A 20,570-nucleotide genomic window follows, 5' to 3' on the forward strand; every position below is an offset into this window, starting at 1 on the left:
AGCAGAGGCGTTTTTTTTACTGCAAGAATGTTTTAAGTTTCCAAAGGCAACTTTCGATATTGTTTCCATACAATTTAAATATACGATACACAAATAATCGCAAATAACGATACTTAGGTAATAATAGTATAATATTTATATTTACAATTGTTTCTGTCTTATAGAACATACATAAAAAGTACTTGTTGTTTTTCTTATTTTTTCGCAACTGTATTAAAAAACGTCGTTCGGTACACGTGCGGAAATGCCATTCTTGTCATGACATACTTTCCGCACTAGCATCGAAATGTACTATTAAACAGTTACAAAATTCAATTCTGACGAAAACCTAAATACAAATACGATAACGTGATGTAATTAATAAAGTTGAAATATAATGCTGATAAGCATTCTGGTTGTGTCTCGGGAAGTTACTATCGTCCGTGCCAAGTTTCATGGCGTCGGTCCAATACATAGAGACTGGGCACTTGTCCTTTATATTCAATGCGAAGTTAAGCTCGGCGTCAGTTGCAAAGTATCCACAGAATACAATTCCTACCGTAGCTATGGAATCTTCCATACTAAGTATCGTTAAGCGACATAAAAAAGAAGTTCTTATCACACATAGACCCATTTAATCGGTTACCTAAAATTAATAAAATATAAATATCTTCTAATTGTAAGTCGTAAAAATAATTGAACTTAATTTTTTTTGTTTTTTTTTTGGTAGACAGCAAACGAGCAGTCAAAAAAAAGATGAGAAGATAAAAAATGGACATAAGGAACATCACAGGAGCCACTTAAGCGTTGCCGACCCTTGAGAACCCATGCTTCGAAAACAGTAAATATTCATTAAAACCACATCTAAGTGCCTAACTCAATAATGATATTCCGTTCTTCGATATTTCCAATATCCAAGTTACATTATCGATAGGTACTAAAACTTTAACCGGAGGTTATCTCTGAGTAACTCTGAGACTGCAAACGGTTGGCAATCAAGTCTTCCTGCAGTTTCCAATCAATGGGTACCAGGTACCAAGCTCGGGTGGAGCTATAGTAATATTAAGTTAGAGAAGTCGTGAAATTATTTTAAATTGTATTTTTTTGTCAGTATGTATTATTATGAACGAACAGATATTTCTATAAATCTTCTTTCTTCACATGATAGGGAATTATTCTCTAAAAACCAACATACGTATGGTTGACTGGTAGAGAATGCCTTAAGGCATTAAGTCCGCTATTTGTACAATTTTATATCGTGCAATAAAGTTTAATTAAATAAATAAATAAATACGTGCATTGCATCGTGCAAATTAGACAATTTGTCGATAGATGGCGTTGTACACTCACCTAGGTAGTATCCTTAGTTTTTGCTGTAATGTATATTTCTGCTTTACTTTAATAAAACAACAATTATTATATTAATGACTTATAAGTATCATGGTTAATGTTTATACTTTGTAAGATTCAATGAAATGAACTATTTCTGGCACCATAATGTGGCAAATTTTAATGTTTCTTGCCACATTCTTCACAGATATTAAATTCAGTTGCTACTTTTTAAAACGTTTTACCTGCTGTTGGACTTGAGTTTGTGGTTTCGTATCGTAGGAAATGAGAAAATTTGGCAAAAGCATATTTTGGTACAAAAGAGGTCGATCAAAGTAAGTAGTTCTTGGGAATAATTAAGTAGAGCCCCTTCAGAAGGGAACTTCTTGGCCCATATTAAGTTTATGTACGAAGGATGACGCACCGAAAAATTACTTAAACCAGTTTAAAAATACCTAAACAATAAGAATAAGATACTCGTATCTTATTCCATCCTACAAAAAACTCCCAAGGGATATATTTGTTATGACTTATAATAATAAGTATTTTTTTTATAAGTTAATTGGATTTATGCTTTTATTGGAGGTTAAGGTATAGATTCTGTCATTCCAAAAACCTCATGAGATTCTCTTAGCTTAGAGCTTGTGGCTTGTGGATGATGTAAGAAAAATATGTCAATAAAGTTAGAACTATGGTATTTATCGATTATATGCGCGTTGTCAAGGTTCGCTTTTCACTCAGTCACTCGTCAAAACGAATTAACGAACACATTCGTGTTCGAGTCAATCACTTTTCACACTATTCTGAATATAAAGGAAATAAAAAGCTCTTTTTATTGTCAGTATTTGCCAGCAACACACATGGCCGTATTTTCCTAAATATTCATATTATAACTCTTTTATAATATACAAACGAAAATAACGTAGCCATAGTTTTTGACATACGTCAAAAGAATTTCGTAGTCTGAAAATTTTAAAAATACCTGTGAGAGACTACAGGTACCTACCTAATTTAAAATACTTGTAGGAGACCACAGGCTCTTTTGACTAGGCGAAAGGTTAACAGGCTCTTTTGACTGGGCGTAAGATTAACAGGCTCCTTTGACTGGGCGTAAGGTTAACAGGCTCCTTTGACTGAGCATTAGATAAAAAACCTTCGGCAATCGGACGAATATGTGCGAGTAATCGCAGCTTCAATTATCCATTTCATGTATCTACAGAAAGATAAACAAAATTTTCCTTTAACCTCAAATTACAAACGTCGGCACAAAAAATGTATTTTCAACAAATAGAAACAAAGAATAAAGAGTCTAATTTAGAAAACTCAGCTCACCATAAAACCTCTACGAAATGGGCACGTGAGCAAAACCGACAGAAAAGGTATCGTGCGATGAAGAAAATAACGAGGAACCTTTTCCGGTATCGTTTAAAAATATAGGTTTAAGGCTGGTACACTTAACGGTAGTTCTACGATCTACATTTTCTCGATAATGTCTTGACATTACTGGCTATGTTACGGTTATGTTATATAGTCATATTGCTCGTCAAAATTTTGGCTATAGGGTATTTGTGTAACATTGCATTTTTTTATCGCAAGATTGTTTACAATAAAATGTTACTTTTATGGATTAGATCTATGTTTCGTGAGAGAACGTTCATTATTTTCAAAAACTTCTATCCAAAATGGCGAAAATTGACACAAAGAACTTATTTTAGTGGCTCCGTGAGCTGTAGAACTCGATACGTTACAAAAATAAATAAATACATACTTGGTAGGCTCATAATCACAGCGAACTCATAATGGTCTTAAACGCCATATTTTCTGATGGCGCAAGTCCTTTGTGCCAATTTTCGACATTTTGAATAATAATAAAAAATCTAAGACAAAATAAAACCTAACTACTACTCCTAAATTAGAATCGTAAGTGCTCATGATTCTGCGTAAGAAAAATAAACGGACAGACAGACGGACATGACGAATCTATAAGGGTTCCGTTTTTTGCCATTTGGCTACGGAACCCTAAAAACATTTTTTTAGATAATGGCCCTTTTACACAAAACTCGTAGCCAAGAGCTTTTAGAATAAAAACAAAACTTTTTCAACTATGAGAAGCGTTGATATATTCATTGAAATTTACTTGCTATTTTATAACAACTAAAAAAAACACATAAATGAATAATGCATGTTACGCTACAGAAACAAACATATAGATTACCCAAAAAATATTACCATTTCTACTTTGTCAGTCGAGTCAAAAGGTTTTACTGTCTAAAACATTAAATCCACATCGAGCCCAGTCGTCTACCTACTGTTCTGCGCCATAATTTTCGGACAAAGAATTTTTATTGCATTTATACCTACTCTCGTTTACTAAACAAATTCCAAAATTTTAAGTCACACTTGGTTGTTTGAAATAAAAACGTGGCCTTTGTGTTATCTACGGATGTTTTTTGTGCTAAATGTGTTTTTATATTGGCGTTGTTCTTGAATTTCTGATGATAAATAAATTTTGTTATTTCCTTTTTACATTTGGAAGTTATTATGAATATTAAGTATTTAGTTTATACTGCGTACTACATTAATTTTACGTCTAATAATTTGAACAATTTTATGAACATATGTATGTTATCTTATTATTCTATGAAGGATCACATCTAAAAACAACGTTTTAACGACAGCTAGGTTCATGTTACTTAACATAATTTCCTGAAAATATATTTGAAGGAGACTTTATTTCCAGCAGTATTTAGATCAGAACCTAACAAACCCGACTACGGCACGCGTTTTATAATTTATATTTAGGTACTCACCATTAACTCTTAAGTTTGAGAAATAAAATCTTAGTCTAAACCGGCGTTTTTTAAAAACTTACTTTAATGTTTGACGGCTTGTAAAAAATAATATTCGTAATTGTTTATTTCGTAAAAAAATATTATTAGCGATCCTGCTCCTATATATATCTGTTTGTTTTATCAATGTATTGTTTACTTTAGCTCATAGTCATAGGCGTTGAAACTTTAAGAAGAAAGGATACTAAAGGATATCTTGCTAACGCGGCAACCTAATTATTAATTACTTAGCTTCTTTACATAACCTCAATTTCCCGAGCACCTTATCCAAATAAACCAGTTAACCGCTGGCGGTTCGCGATAATTCAGTAGCCAATAGAACCAACCGCGTCCGTACCGCTCCCGTCCCGCGAGGCAGATAAAGGATAATATATATAGCGGTATTCGCACATCGCGTACGCATTGCGGTATTATGCAGAGAAACGCGCTTCTTTTTAGGGTACCGTGGAGATCTGATGTTAAAATATTTAAATTATTCAAGTATGTATCTTAAAATTAAATAAAATTCACCCATTTCCTTTCAAATCTTTTTAAATAAAAATTATTTTAATTAGTTTATGACTTTCCGCCATTTTTCTTGAAACAATACTAAATATGTCTCAACGATGGCGGCGCATGAAAACAAATAAGGATTGGCATGCGACGTTTGCAATTTTAGATGAAATTTCACAGTGTTTCTGCACTATTTTAATATCATTTGAATTATTAAATTGTAATGAAACAGAAATATACCGAACATTCAACACATTTTTTTCTTTTTTTAATATTTCAAATAGAATTTACGGAAAATAAATTAGAATTATTTTTGCTGATACTGATTTCAAATCAAACCTTTTAGATTAGTTTTAAATTTACATGATATAATATAATACTATGAGATAATAAAATAACGTTTATTGCTGATTTTGTATTTGTTTGAAATGTCACATTTAACTTTATAAAATAGCTACACGGAACCCACACTGCCCACGAATTCTTGCAGAACTTAGCAGTTAAAAACTTCAGCGGTCGCTTGTAGAAATACCACGCTTATTCTAACCAAAGACTAGGTAGATATACTTACATTCCGTGGAACTAACTTTGTATTGTGTTTGCCATGAAAACGATTCCAAAAATCCACTGTTCCTTTCAAACATAAAAATCTAAATTCGTTTATTTTTAACTTTTTTTTTCCAAGGTGTCGAACCCTCCTTTTAAAGTTCGACAATTGTGTTAGGAGGTAGGTAGGTTTTCGATCAAAAGTGATAATGATAAAGTTAAAAATATGTGTTATTGGATTAGAACTAGCGTAGCCTATTTACGCCTGCAACTTCAGAGGAGTTACATGCCCGTTGCCGACCCTAACACTCAGCACTCTCGTTGAGTTCTGGCAACCTTACTCACCGGCAGAAACACAACACTATGAGTAGGGTCTAGTGTTATTTGGCTGCAGTTTTCTGTAAGGTGGAGGTACTTCCCCAGTAAGGCTCTGCTCTAGATCTGGAATGACATCCGCTGTGCTGTGCCCTACCACACAAAACGAGGTGACATTCACAATGCCCATACCTCTCTTTTGGACGTAGTTTAAGGACGTACCCGGGTCAGAAAAATAATATAAAATAAACTAGAACTAACTACCTAATAGATTCTAACTGTACCTACAGTAGAGGCATAAATATTATATTTCTCATTATTATCCATATCAACTCATCTTGTTTTCATAGAAATATTTATATAATTATAAATATAGTATTTTATAAATCCTTTTTATAAATAATTCGTTCTTGACAGTAGTCTTAATAACAATGTTATATCAATACATAGATAACAATCATTGATTTGAAGGGTATTTACCTTCAACAATATTTAAAGGCATTTTAGAAAATACTCGGAATAAGTAAGCCTTTTCTGCGGTTGTTAGATAAGTTTGCTGGAGATCGAAATTAAAGAGAAAAAACTTCTTTACAATATTTATTTTCTTATAGGGTTTATTATTTTTATCTTCTTTAGATAAAAGTTTCACATTACGTTTTACTGCCTACACAGGAACTGAGGAAAAAAAATCAGTATTGATTTTTTGATTGGGAAAAATATAACATAGTAATAATACGTATTTTCAGACCAAACTCTGGACTTAATAAATTGTTTTTCGTTCATTGTTCTATATCCGGACAGAAACGAGGATAGCACATTAAGTCTGAAAAATTGTTGGATAACATGATTCGATATTCTATCATATCCGATCTACTAAGTGAGAGACTGCCCAAAGCAATTTTCTACTCGGAGCTCTCTTGTGGAAAACGGAAGCAGGGGGGCCAATACCTGCGACATAAAGACGTTCTCAAACGCCACCTCGTCGCTTGCGGGATACCGACTGACTGCTGGGAGGGCATTGCATTGCAAAGATCGGAATGGCGTTCTAGTGTTCAAAAGAAAGTAGCTCAATTTGAGCAGCAGCGTCTGGAAGACCTAGATGCTAAGCGTCATATCCGCAAGACGCGACCTAAGCCCTCCACATACACCCGCAACTCAACTGGACAACTCCATTGCGCATCGTGTGACCGCATCTTCAAAACAAAGTTTGGTTTTGCGAGCCACATAAGGGCATTTCATAATCCGGACAAGAATTGTTGATGGAGTCGCCATTGCCGGATACGGCAAGGAAGGAGTAGTAGTACTAAGTGAATTAGATTTCAGTAAAGATTGTAAACATGCCACTATAGCCTCTACGTCATCATTTAGCCTGTATATAATATGATACATTAATTGAATTATAATATTACACTGTTACGAGAAATTAACTACACGTTACATTCGGTAGAACAGTATTACCTCAGTTTTTACGCGTATTCCCATTTCGTTGAAATACTGTGCACTTATGTCCTAAAAACGCCGTATTCATTGGGTTCCCTAAATAGTGACGAAAACGCTTTCAGCGTAATATGTTTTCCGCGGAGCTCAAACTTTTTGCTCCACATATTATATGGTCCGCATTTTTCACTGGCAACCGGTAAACTTTTCACTGAGCTTTGCGTATCGTGATTTTTTAGTTCTCTGTGAATAGATAAAATGTGAGTGGATGCAAACTGCGTGAAAACTTGTAAAATGGTGCACGATTTAGGACTTTTTTGGCGGCGCTGGTCATTTATGAGTTTACAGTTTGGAAAAATTAATGAGCCCTGAAATGAAAGTGCCTTAAAACCTCAAGTGGCTCATTTTACTCAAAGGAAACATTCTTTTATTTCTTTGTAATGAAACGTTACTGCATTTAATGATTTTTAATATTTCGCTTGTATAGAAATATTCTCGTGTACTAAATATTCGAGAGACGTGTACCCATTCTGTTAGATGTGTACCTACTATTTAAATAGTGTTATGTTTCATCTCTTTAAATTAAAGAACGTAAAACCACCCAAATATATTTGTGTGAAAATCCGGCCCTGTTTTTTACCTGCTCCTCGAGAAACATAACATTGCTTCCTTGGCGCTAGCTAGCCGTGCGCTCGCATTACCAGTGCAAGCGAGGTCTTCGAATACGTATCTTTGTTTCGGATCGCAGTGTCACAAGTTAAGCTGGTTTGAGAGCGTTTAGTCGCCTACCTTAGACGCACCAATAGAGATCAGACAGCTATTCTGTTAGAATTCTGTATTAGTTCATAATGAATCTTATTCCGTGCTCAATAGAGTAGTAATTCAATAAACGCTACCTATGCGGCTTGACCATTTTTTCATAGTGGCACGCGCCTTTGCCGTTTTTAAACAATAGATAAGACGATAATCCGTAGAAGCTCACGGCGAAAAATAGAAACTATACACCTTTTAGTGACGGCGCGTCCAATATAGCCACTGAAACTCGTATCTTTTGACTTCGTATAAGTACATTCCTATACGAACCTATCAAATTGCTGCTCCCACGTCCTTTCATATACACGTGGCAATAATTTGGAGAAATGAGGTTAGTTTTAATACAAAACATTGAATAAATAAACCATTTTGTTGATGATTATCTGCTTTTAAAATTATATTTTGTAGCTCTGTTTATGAATTGAAGTTCTAGCTTATCCTACGTTTTATTAAATATTTATTCTTTTGTTACAGATTCAAAGAACTGAAGAGAAAATAATGGTAAGATTTACACTGCAATCAATTCGTTATCAACAAAAACGTTATAACTAGTGTATATTCTCTGATTCTTTGGCTTCATTGCATTGCTTATCTATATTGTAATATTTATGTGCAACATACTGCAAAGCTGAATGTTTAAGATGTTTTGTTGAGCCTAATTGTAAATCTAGTTGCTTGAGTCGAATGTATCCAAGATACACCGTAAACAACGAGTTTTTATACGTATACGTGTATATACCAAGCGATAATTTCAGAGAAAAATATTGCAATCTGCAATCGATCATAGGAGTAGACGTAACCGGTGTCGGGTGAACGATGATGACAGGTTACACACATTTTCCCTTCAAAATCTGTTAAGACACCAGACTGACATCCTATTTATATTATGTAATATATAAATTTATATAGCTGGGTGTTTTCATATATTTGTATGAAGCCACACATACTATACGGCCAATTCAAACATACTCGTATAGAGACATCAAAATTATATCTAAATTATGTCAGTCGCGCCACGGAATAAATAATAGTACAGTCACGTCTGAAAATATCGATACGAAAAATGTGCCAAAAATATGTATATATATATTTATATATATTTATATATTTATATTTATAGGACATTATTACACAAATTGACTAAGTCCCACAGTAAGCTCAATAAGGCTTGTGTTGAGGGTACTTAGACAACGATATATATAAATATTTATAAATACTTAAATACATAGAAAACACCCATGACTCAGGAACAAATACCCATGCTCATCACACGAATAAATGCCCTTACCAGGATTTGAACCCGGGACCATCAGCTTCGTAGGCAGGGTCACTACCCACTAGGCCAAACCGGTCGTCATGTATACCTTAATATATGGGCAATAAAGTCGTGTATGCATATTTTTGGCACTTTTTCATATCGATATTTTCAGACGTGGCCGTACTACCGTACAGAAATGACACTTCCTACTAAACTAAAGTTTGACAGCGATTCAGGGACAAATCATGCTGTCTCTTTCTAATGTATGGCACTATCCCTTTTTGTTATTTAGGACAGTCAAAATTCAAGTCATTGTCTTATCTGTGGTCGTGCACGCATAGGCACGTAAATTTGTGCTAACGCTAATAAATGCTCGGAGCAATGCTGAGCCGAACGGAGCCGAGTATGCCCGAAAGAGTGTCGCTGTGTGATATGCTGGTCGCGCGTGCATTAAATCATACCTAAATATGGAACATCCGGGCCGGGCCACTGACATCATTTTGATGTCACTATGTAAGTTAGAATTGGCCTCTATAACCAAGAAATAATAATAACATACAATAAGTACTTACCAATTGTTAATTTGTTATTACTTAGCTTACTAGTCTAAACTTTCAGTTTTTGCTCGTGTTATTAAGGACCAAGGAGTAATAGGTAGGTACTATACTGGCATATTGTTGGCGGTATACATTATCAAATCAATAAGTGACAATTACAGGCATTCATAAGATTCAAATCAAAATGAGTGAAAATTCCAGGTATTCGTTACAAATCGAATTTGTCAAGTACGAGTATTATATAATAAGTACAACACGACATTGTGCCGATACACGACTTAGGCCGATCAATGAACACATTAAATAATCCAGTGAGACTGCCGACCATTTTTGTAATCCACTTAGGATCCCATCGAAGTTCACGTCTCCAAATAAAATAAGAAGATACAGATGCCGTCCGCAAATCCTCAGATCAAAAGGCCATAAATAATAACCATCTCCAATTTTAACGCAAAATGTCGCCCGATCTAATCTCACAAATGCAATAAAATTAATGAAAACCCGGGCATTAGCATTCAGTATTCGTAGGAAGCCCCTAATATTTGGAAAGTGTCCAATGCGGACAAGTCTTTGTATTGTGAAATATTTGCCTTGAGGGATATTGAGTTTACTGTTTATTTTTGCCGACGCTTTCTGTTACGTTAATTGGTAATGATTTACATATTACAATTGTGGGCTTTCCGGCTTAAAGTAAAAATAAGAATAAATATTGAATAAGCTATGTTATTTTTGATTCACACAATTTATGTTGATTTTAAGGGTTTCCTAAGTCTATAAACTGTTACCAAACACAGTGTTTTTTGTTGTTTATTTTGCTATACTCGTACTTACATAGCTGTATATTTTTTAAGGATTATTCAATGTTAACGTAAACAATAATAAAAATAATAAGGGTCGATGTGGAAACATAAGTGGCGAGTTGGCTATATGTTGAAAGTCCAGTGACACCTTTCTACCCTCAGCCCTCACACCGGTGTTGCCCTTGAGCCATTCTAGATGTCGCTTTTTATGGGGGGATAGGCATCTTATGAGAGCGAGTCACCGTCTGCGGGAAATAAAATTGCATGCCATTTTATTAGGCTGGCGACCGGTTTTTTATCCCAAAGCCCAGTACCTAGTCCGTTGCTTTCACCCGGATTTTAGATTCTATAAATTGGCAGCGGGTGTAGTCTCTGCGTGTGTCCCATGACACGGGCAAGGACAAGACAGTATCCACTCAGTGTATCCCTTTCATTTCATTTAAATGTCAAAAGGGGCTCTACGTCTTGACTTCGGCTCCGCGCTCCGCGCACGCTTCCCATAGCTCCGGAACACCATTGTTCCATGATGGGAAATACATAAAAATAATATCAATCAGTTAATCAATCAAATAATTTATTTGCCAGAATACAGTTGTTGATTAGTTGGTAATACAGTTTTTTGTGCACAGTGTGCAGTGTATTCGGGCCATATACAGGCATGCAAAAATATTGAATTAAAATTTTAATTAAATTTAATCGAAATTCATTAAATAAGAGTAGTAAATAAATAAATAACAAAAATTAACATTACATTAAATAAATTCCTTAACACTATAATAACATTTGTCCAATAACCAATTTGTCAGTGCACGCCTGAAGAGAGGTCCCTGTAGTGACCTCATTTCTTCGGGTCTGCGGTTATAAATTTCGATGCACGTGTTAAAAGCATTTCGTCTGTAATTATTTCTTTCCGAGCGGTTTAACTAGTCCATTTAATACTCTCACTCTTGTCCTTCTTTCCAGCTTTGAGTGCTGGGTTTAAAGGAATGTGGATTTGAGGTGACAAATACACTTACTTCGCGTATATAAAGGCATGGCAAGGGTAAAACATGCAGAAACTGCACCAGAAACTGTAAAAACAAGTAGCAATTTAAATCATTGTATTATGTGTTGAGTTATAGGTGACACAGCTCAGGTAAGAAAGCACATCAAATATTTTATGTAGGTATAGCAATCAGTCAGATTTATATAATGTATATTCTCATTTCTTTATTAATTTTATTTTTCTTTTCCTTTTGTAAAAATTCGATATTTTTTCTGAAAGAGCTACATTTCGTCAGGGATAGTGCAATACCGCGCAACTAATAAAGTCGTAAGAGTTCGAAATTCAAACAATGTACAAGGTAATTGGACCTTACTGCATTTGTTAGTTACGCGGTATTGCACTATCCCCGACGATTTGTATGGTTTGATATGACATACCTACATATTTTTTAATTAAATTTCTATAAAGAAAAGTAGCTTCTGTATGTAATTGTATGATTTCTATAGTAATCTAAATTGTATTTTTTCTTATTTAATGCATGTTAAGATGTAATATTTTGAAAAGATATGTCCCGCCGAGTTTCTTGCCGGTCCATATTGGGATACCCTCCTCCAATTGAGGGGAGATATAAATCTTGTCGGGTCAGGGCCCCTACCGGGAAAATCGAAGTTCGTCAATTGCGGGCATTTTTCTCTGTCACTCTAATTACATCTTAGTAAGAGTAAAAGAGAAAGATCCCGCAATTTGCGAATTTCGGTTTTCGCGGTAAGCCCCCAGAGGACGGTGTAGGGTTCGAGCCGGTGTAGCTTTATTTGACGTTCATAAGCGCATTGTAATATGCCTATTTGTATATCTTTAACTTATCTTTATCAGACTTTTAAATAGTGGGACGCGATAGTCGTCAATATATGCGTTGCAAATAGCTCTGACACACTTTTTTCTGGATTTTGAAGACTCTATCCACATCCACTGCATTGCCCCACAATATCAATCCATAAAGTAGAACAGACGATACATAGCCGTGATCGGCTGTAAGTGAAGCTTCAGATGATACAGTACTTCGTAATCTTTTTAGGGCAAAAACAAATCTATCAAGGTTGTTACAAACGTGCTCAATATGGTCCTTCCAATTCAAGTAAGCACTTGGTCTATGGTTATTCCTAAAAATGTTAAAGTGTCTTCTCGACCTCTGAATAATATATGATATTGTTTTTTTCGAATGTCCAATACAAACTTAAAATTTAGGTACCTTCTGCACGGCAGATGAGCGACTGTTATTACGCAGACGGAGTTGCGGACTACGAAGACTGATACAAGTTGTAACATCAATCTACATATATTATTTATTAAGATATTGAATATCTGTATCACCTCTTATATAACGGTTATAATATGATGTATTAATTAAAAAGGTCCTCTCTGTTTGAATCGTCCAATAATAATTAAGATAATGAAAGTCGAGTGTATTTGACAGGTAATGTCGTTTGAATAACAATTTTCATGAAAAGAATTTACACGAAAAAAATGGAAAGAAGATTAACCAGACTCATTAATTATCGGGAACAATTCCAATTTGCCTGGAATTAAGATGAAATTACGTATCAAGACGGTGATTTTGTTTTCTCGGACTAATGAAGACTTAAATCACGTTGAGTACGAAAGCGTTGATGAAAGTGAGTCTCGAGTGTAATGGAGGATCAAAGGGCCTAATTCAACTGGAGAAGGTTGACTGTAACCATGTAGAACGTAGTGATTATATGCTCTTTGACTGTAACCATGTGCTGACTATTCTGTCGCTACTATTTATAAGTAGCGATGTCACGTTGGCAAGGGTTCTTGTAGTGTGTAACTTGGGAGGAATAGATACAATTATTACACTAGTCCCTACTCATAGTGTTGAGTTCGTGCCAGTGAGTAAAGTTGCCGGAGCTCAACGAGGGTGCAGTGTTAGGGTCGGCTACGCGCCTGTGACACCTCCGGAATTGTAGGCGTACATAAGCTGCAGAGACTACCTACCAATGTTTGCCTTCGACGTAGTGTAAAAAAATAACATTAATATTAAATATTTGAGACAAATACTTTTTTTGGAAGAAATTAAGTGGTGTTGGCTCGACACACAACCGTTTGGTGATTCAGGAAATAAAGCCTATTATAACAGAAAGCTATAAAAGATGACTTTCAGCACTATTTTAACGAGCATAAGTGTAATAGTTTAGTTACCTATATGGTTGTATAGTTGCGCGTTAAAACCACCTCGTTTGTACAGCGAAAGCCACGCTAGCGCTCGATGTTCGACTTTTCAAACCGACGGGAAAAATAAGGTTTTTTATATAATAATAATAATTCAGCCTATATACATTTACATATATTATTTAAGTACCACTGCTGGGCACAGGCCTCCTCTCATGCGCGAGAGGGCTCGGGCTATAGTCCCCACGCTAGCCCAATGCGGATTGGGGACTTCACATAATCCTTCGAATTTCTTCGCCGACGATGTTTTCCTTCACCGAAAAGCTGGTGGTAAATATCAAATGACATTTCGTACATAAATTCCGAAAAACTCATTGGTACGAGCCAGGATTTGAACCCGCGACCTCCGGATTGAAAGTCGAACGTCATATCCACTCGGCTACCACCGCTGTAAGGTTTTTAATTTAGTAGAAATTGAAGAGACTAGCAATCTTTTAACTACGCTTTTTACAAGCACAAAGCTAACACTCAAAAATGGTATGGTATTATTATTAATGGTATGGTTATTTTTTTTTTGGTTTTTTGTTGTAAAAATGTTGAGACACTCTGGGAACGCAGTGATTTCCATACAACACTGCGTTTCCCTCGTGTCTCTCTCTAGTCTCCCTCCATAGGTTATTATTATTGGTCTTTAATATTTATTCATTTATGATAATATAAAACTAGTTGAAAGTGCAATGTTTCGTTTTCGTTTAAAGACTCCAAGGCAAATAAGGGCAACACTAAAATTACACAGTTAAAATAATTAAGTACCTACAGTATTTAGAATCTTCCACAAATAAAGTCATTATAATTTTTCTTAAAGGTTTCTGCACCAAAGGTTTACTCATAACTCTCATAAGTAAATAGTACATTAATATAAAGCCAGGAAACGCAGGGTTGCAGGCCAAGTAGATAGATATAGACCGGATAGGAATACGCGGCCGGAAGCTACTTTTCTCACTGCGATTTCTATAAAAAAACAAGTTACTAAGTTGAATGAAAAGACTGAGTTATAATTTAACATTTAAAAACAAAAGAAGGTTACTTTACAGGCGTAGATGTGTAAGGCTGTATGAAATTCCTTTACATATTATCTTCACTCATCGCACCGGATACGTAGTATTTCCGGACCTAATTTGAAGTAAGTCATTTCATCATTCCATTGCAAGTTTGAGAAAGTGTAATTAAAGCACAACTGGATGAAAATGCACGCGTTTTCAAAACCGTTCCACAAAAAGCAACTAAGAACACGACGTATTGCAAAGTACAAAGTTTGAGATTAGTTTACCTTCAAGTTACTGTTGATAGGACGTAGGAGTTCCGATTAAATTTACTTGTTTGTGAACTTACTCCGGCTATCTTTTTACTGCTGAAATGGACACGGAAGAAAAAGTATCCTTTTAGCCACGGCAGGGGAATACTTTCAGAGTTTGCGATGAATGCGAACAGAAAACCCCGTTTTAAGTTTTTTATTGATGCAGTGCGTTTTAAGATTTTATTATTTGACTTATCTTTGTTTATCATTGTTTGGAGCTTAATATCAGTTTTATATTATAACAGTTTTATTCATAAATATTATACCTATGTCGAATAAAGTGATGTTATTAACTTGCGCTTGACAAAATTTTTGGTCTAGGTCTAGTAACGTGGTGAAACTAAAATATTCAACGACTATATGGAAAGATATTGTCTTGTTTTTCATTATATTCCTCAACTCTTCCAATATTATACTCTTATCGTTACAAGACCCGATTTGAACTTTAAGATCGTCAAATAATTAGGTCTTGACACTGGGCCCTTATTCGACATGCTAAAAGTGACGTTTCGTGTTGATTTCCATTTGATGTGAGAAATATTGTGACTTGTCGAATTGCTATCATCAACACCTGTCAGTGAACAATATCCACACTAGAGGCGGGGCGTTGTACCGGAATAGTTTTTGGAACAGGTTTTTTGTAATAGACTACTTTTAGCTTGTCGAGTATTTAAAAGTACGAACTTTGATTTCTGAAATAAAACAAATATGAAACTTTCATCACCTCGTACCTCCATTCTTACCGTTACTTTAAGCAAAACAAAATTTTGTTAACAGACGGTCGTCTGGGCGTCTGTTGTATCTAAAAATAGTGTAATAATATATAATAAAAATATGTCAATGGATTCATAGCCTTCACTCAAAACGTCATAATATTTCCGACCCCTACCGAAATAATAAGTCGATATTTGCATAAATAATCCTTATTTGTAAGACGCCTAAGACCGGCAAATACGTAAACTGCCTATTGGGGGTCATACTCGTAAAACTGGTATTTTAGACGTACTTTTGGTACGAGTAACAGAGACGTACTTTTGGTACGCAGTCCCAGCTCTAGTCAGGATTCTAGTTGTCAAATATAAGCGTGTCGAATACGTATTAGTTAACTGTCAAATGAAATTAGATCAACGGTAGACTTTTTTGTCGATGGGTATGGCTGCCATGTTTGGATTTATGACATTTGAAAGGGGATCCTAAGGCAGAGAGTAGTTTTTTCTGTACGATTTTGATTCTTCTACTCGACGCAAGATGGAGTTAGCTGCCAAATTCCGATCTTGGCGTTATAAAAATAAACCGCAAGAACCATGACAATGACATGCAGTTGCGTCGATGTAGATCTATCATAAAAACGTACATGTGACAATTGTCCAAGATTTAAAAAAATCTTGACAATTAATAAATGTCAAAAAGAAAACTGATTTATTATAAAAATACAAATTATATATAAAGTTTGATTTTAAAACCAATGATCGTGGGTCCTAACCCCGGCTCTTAACAATGAACATCTTGTAACTTGTGTGCAAAATATCATTTAACTTTTACCAATTACTTTTCGGTTAAATAAAATATCACGAGGAAGAAGTAGCCCCAATAAGGTATATTTTCCCCTCTGGGTTAGAAGGTCAGATGGCAGTGAGACAGGGAGAGATAGTGAAGAATGCGGCAAAATAATCATTAATTGTGTTGTTAGACTAGCTTTTTTTGTTAATATGAAAATTGACGCAACAGCAAGCTCAAAGCCCCCTATGAGCCAGAGCCTGTTAGGTGCAGGCTTAATTGGCTCATCCGAGGGAAGCGGAGCTTCGGCGACTAGCTGGTTGCGTCTGCTTATCAACTTCTTCCAATTCACTTTTACATCAACTCCTTATAAATTTGTAAATTAAGGTCAACTTTGTAAGAACTAATACCTGTGCCATACTATAAATTGGACGATATGCCTAATTAATTGTTATTAATGTTGAATTTTTAATGGCGTATAATATAAGACAGCGGTCGTATAATGACTGAGAAATTTGGATTTTTCTGTTTGAATAAACAGCAAACTGGAGACATTGAGATTAATTATAAACTTATTATTTTAGGTGTTATCAAGAAAAAAGGTCTTAACAGATTTATGAATAGGCATTGGCAGAAAAACAGGCGTCCGACCACGCATAATGGAGGATTCTATTTCTTTTATCATGTAGCTATATCTATATGACCTCTGCCGCCGACTTTTTCACCCGTTGGCGCCTGTGCCCAAATCCTTCTAAGACCGAAGTTTGCTGTTTCCACCTGTCCAATAAGCTGGCACATAAGACCCTCAGAGTTAGATTCCGGGGTACAGCCTTACAACATAACTATTCCCCAAAGTATCTCGGTGTTACACTGGACAGAAGCCTGACATACCGATTGCACATAGAGAAGCTAAAAAGTAAAATAAGGACCAGGATATTTTAATTACGATACATAAATAACTACTAAAACATGTTTTCTGCAAGAAATTAGTTATCTTATTATATTATAAAATATTTATTATCCATCTGTGATGTTTATTTCTTGTGAAGATATCGAAGTTTCGCTGTGTAGCACTTATCGATATATAATATGATCAAAATCGACCCGTCCACATCCCTAAAAATCCACACATACACATTTTTACGCAAATATACAAAGCAGTATAACCACCAAAATGGCTACGGCTTGAGTATTCAAATTTGTATTGAGAAAAGGCAACTATATCCTGTCTTTATTTGCCTCTCTATCGCTCGAATACGCAATACGCATGCACTCTTCGTCAAAATCGTTTTCAAACTTTTTCGACTGAGTACGCGCAATAAACGCCTAGTAGTAGTATTTAAATGTTTACCGTATTCATTTAAAGCATCGTAGGACAATGCCGCTATGTAAACTGTAAGGTGGGTCTTAAATTAGTGTGAGTTATTTTGGCACCGGACTCAACCTTCACGTTACAATATTTAAAGTATTGCGCTGTCATAGTAACGAAAATGATAAACACGTCAATCGGAGTAAACAAGTAACTAAATGATGCAAACAAGAAAATATTGCAAAATAGGTACATATATATATACCGATAATTATTTTGTGTTAAAAATATGAGGCAAATTATACTGCCCGATTATATGGACTACATATTAAAAACGATTATCTTGGAAACAGTCAATAGGTGAACAAAGTTATAGTAAAATTGGTGCATAATTTCAGGGCTTGCCTGGCCCAAGCATGATGTACCTACCTACCACGACCACGGCCGTCTCCTATTACTATTTTTTTCTAATTCCCTAACTAGCGAACAATATTTCTTGTTCATAGTCTAGAATTTAAAACCTTAGCTACATATTTGTGGCGCTTGGGGTTGAAGTTGAAACCCTGGGGTCCTAGCGTGGGTCTATGAGGAAATGTCAAAACGCCTTTTAAAGGTTTCTGGTGACCAGAGGCCTGGCCTATATTTCAATCGGCGGATCAGCATTGTTATCCAGAGGGGCAGCAGCCTTCTGGACACACCACCGACCGACCAGAATTTATTTATAAGTTTTTATCTTAAGTGTTTTTATGATATTTTATATATAAACTTACAGATGTCGAACCACCAGCAAAGTTTTTGAAGAGGTGTAGTTCCTGGTACCAACTGGAAACTGAAACTAATAATCTACACTCAAGAAAATAAAATATATAGTCACAGAAAACTTTAATGTTTTATTTTATTAAAGAAAAACGTTCAAAAAATGTGTAAACAGAAATATATATTTTTTAATTCGTAGTTGAATAACATAATATGTATTTAATCTCCTGTACATAGGAATCGTCTTTTTGTAGGTTTATATAAACAATAAGTACTTAGGTCGATTTAGGCATCAACTCATCACACCAAAATTTTGTTCTAACCGGTCACACCGCCAAAAGCAGTATTATTTGTTTCAACCCGTCACAAGTAGATTTAGTTCTATTAGGACACATCGTAATTTTGTAGCTATTGGTCAAACTGCAAATCTGTTCCTATTCGTCATCCCGTCAAACTGTTCTAACTAGTCACAAGGAGGATACCTAAACAAATTTCACTACCCGCGAAACGTGTAATATAGACCATACAGTAGGTCTTAATGGTGATGGCGACTGTACAATGGGGTTGCGTATACATACAAAGAGCATTCAAATAGTTGGTGATAGACCAAGTGACCGAGTTACTAACAGTTATATTATATCTTTTTTATAAATAATGTAATAGCGTAATTTTTGGAAAAATAATAAAGGATTCATCAACCATCTCGTAATTTTAAAAAAACGGACTTTAAATCATATGCCTGAAAGATGTGTTAAGGTATACTTACAACTTGGATCGTGAACGTGGTTTAGAAGCAACTGGGTGCGGAGTAAATTGCTTGAATTTTTTTAGAATTTTGAGCGTTTCTAGGAGAATATGTGGAGCGAGCATTATTCGACGTGTAGGTGTGGGTTCAACAAAAAGATCGCATGTCAATAGTGCTTTATTGTCGTTAAAATTCAATTAATAATCGCCTTTATCGACCATCAACTGTGTGGTCACTTTTTAATTGATTGACATTGTCAGGTATAGTTTCACTACTCGCCGCCGCATTATTCATAGCGCATTACTTATCCTATCGGATACAAGATGTCGCTGATTCTTGTAAAGTTATGTTTTAAAAAAAAAGACTCCTTACTCTATGCCATATATTGTATGAAAGGAAGGGTATTCCCTGTCGTACGTCAAAAAATCCAAGATGGTGCCCAAGCCCATGGACAAAAAAGTCTAGCAATAAAATCAACACTTGTCAAAATTTGACATTAGCAATCCACAGTCAGGTGACAATCAAATCAAACCGATCCACTTCGAGTTCAGAACCATTACAAACTGTATAGTAGTAATAAACAAAGTTGATTTTAGTTTGATTATTTTTTCTATGAATGAGTTTTGATTGTTCCAAATGATAATATCCACAGTTGATAGAATCAACACTTGATACAATCAACATGCGATAGAATCAAGTGTTGATTTGATGTGGACGCGAAATTTGACAGTTGTGCATGTCGAATAAGGCCCCTGATATATTACTACATATTACTTTCTATACATGTCGCTTGCAATAATATGCTAGTACGAGCGAGATGCATAGTAAGTAAGTTACGTGAACGTGAGCGAATTTGACAATGTCAAAACTGGTGGTACCCGTACAGATATTTATAAATGCTCACACAAAAAACATCGACGATACTGAAGCAACATGCACCCCCTGATTCCACATATATTGAAACTGCACGTTCAAGTAGGTACCTACGTAAAGTCCAATCGGTACGCGCATTCAGCAGGTCGCAACCCATTAATTCCTGAACAAACCTAGTTGCATCGCGCCATAAATACTCGACGGTCATCCGTTCCATTGTCGCTCACGGTGTGGCTCCGCGCATTAGTGGTCAATTATTACAGGTTGGAATGGAACATTGGTGAACACGGGGATGCCACGCTGAAGTGATTCGTTAATGCAGCGGAAATTATTGATTGAAAATTGACGGTTTATTGCATACCGTAACATGGTAATATTCTGTCGACTTCGAAAGCCGTCGGATACACACACACAAAAGGTGTCATTTTATTAATTGACATTTTCAAACTATTTGCGTTACTGGTGCAGCGTTGCAACAGTGGG

The 20,570-nt window shown here is 35.4% G+C and overlaps 1 protein-coding gene and 1 long non-coding RNA gene across 2 annotated transcripts in view; both read left to right on the forward strand.

The window, feature by feature from the left end:
• LOC133516404 (lachesin-like) overlaps positions 1-20,570 on the forward strand; it is a 177,067-nt gene that overhangs the window by 123,158 nt on the left and 33,339 nt on the right. The window contains exon 3 of the mRNA XM_061849320.1: positions 8,235-8,261. The gene's annotated coding sequence lies outside the window, so the exon portion shown is untranslated. The remainder of the gene's footprint in view (positions 1-8,234; positions 8,262-20,570) is intronic.
• Positions 16,049-17,428, forward strand: LOC133516370 (uncharacterized). The gene is made up of 2 exons (XR_009799209.1): positions 16,049-16,502; positions 16,989-17,428. It is a non-coding gene; the product is annotated as an uncharacterized LOC133516370 (long non-coding RNA).

This window comes from Cydia pomonella, chromosome 3 (assembly GCF_033807575.1).
Source record: "Cydia pomonella isolate Wapato2018A chromosome 3, ilCydPomo1, whole genome shotgun sequence".
Taxonomy (NCBI): Eukaryota; Metazoa; Arthropoda; class Insecta; order Lepidoptera; family Tortricidae; genus Cydia; species Cydia pomonella.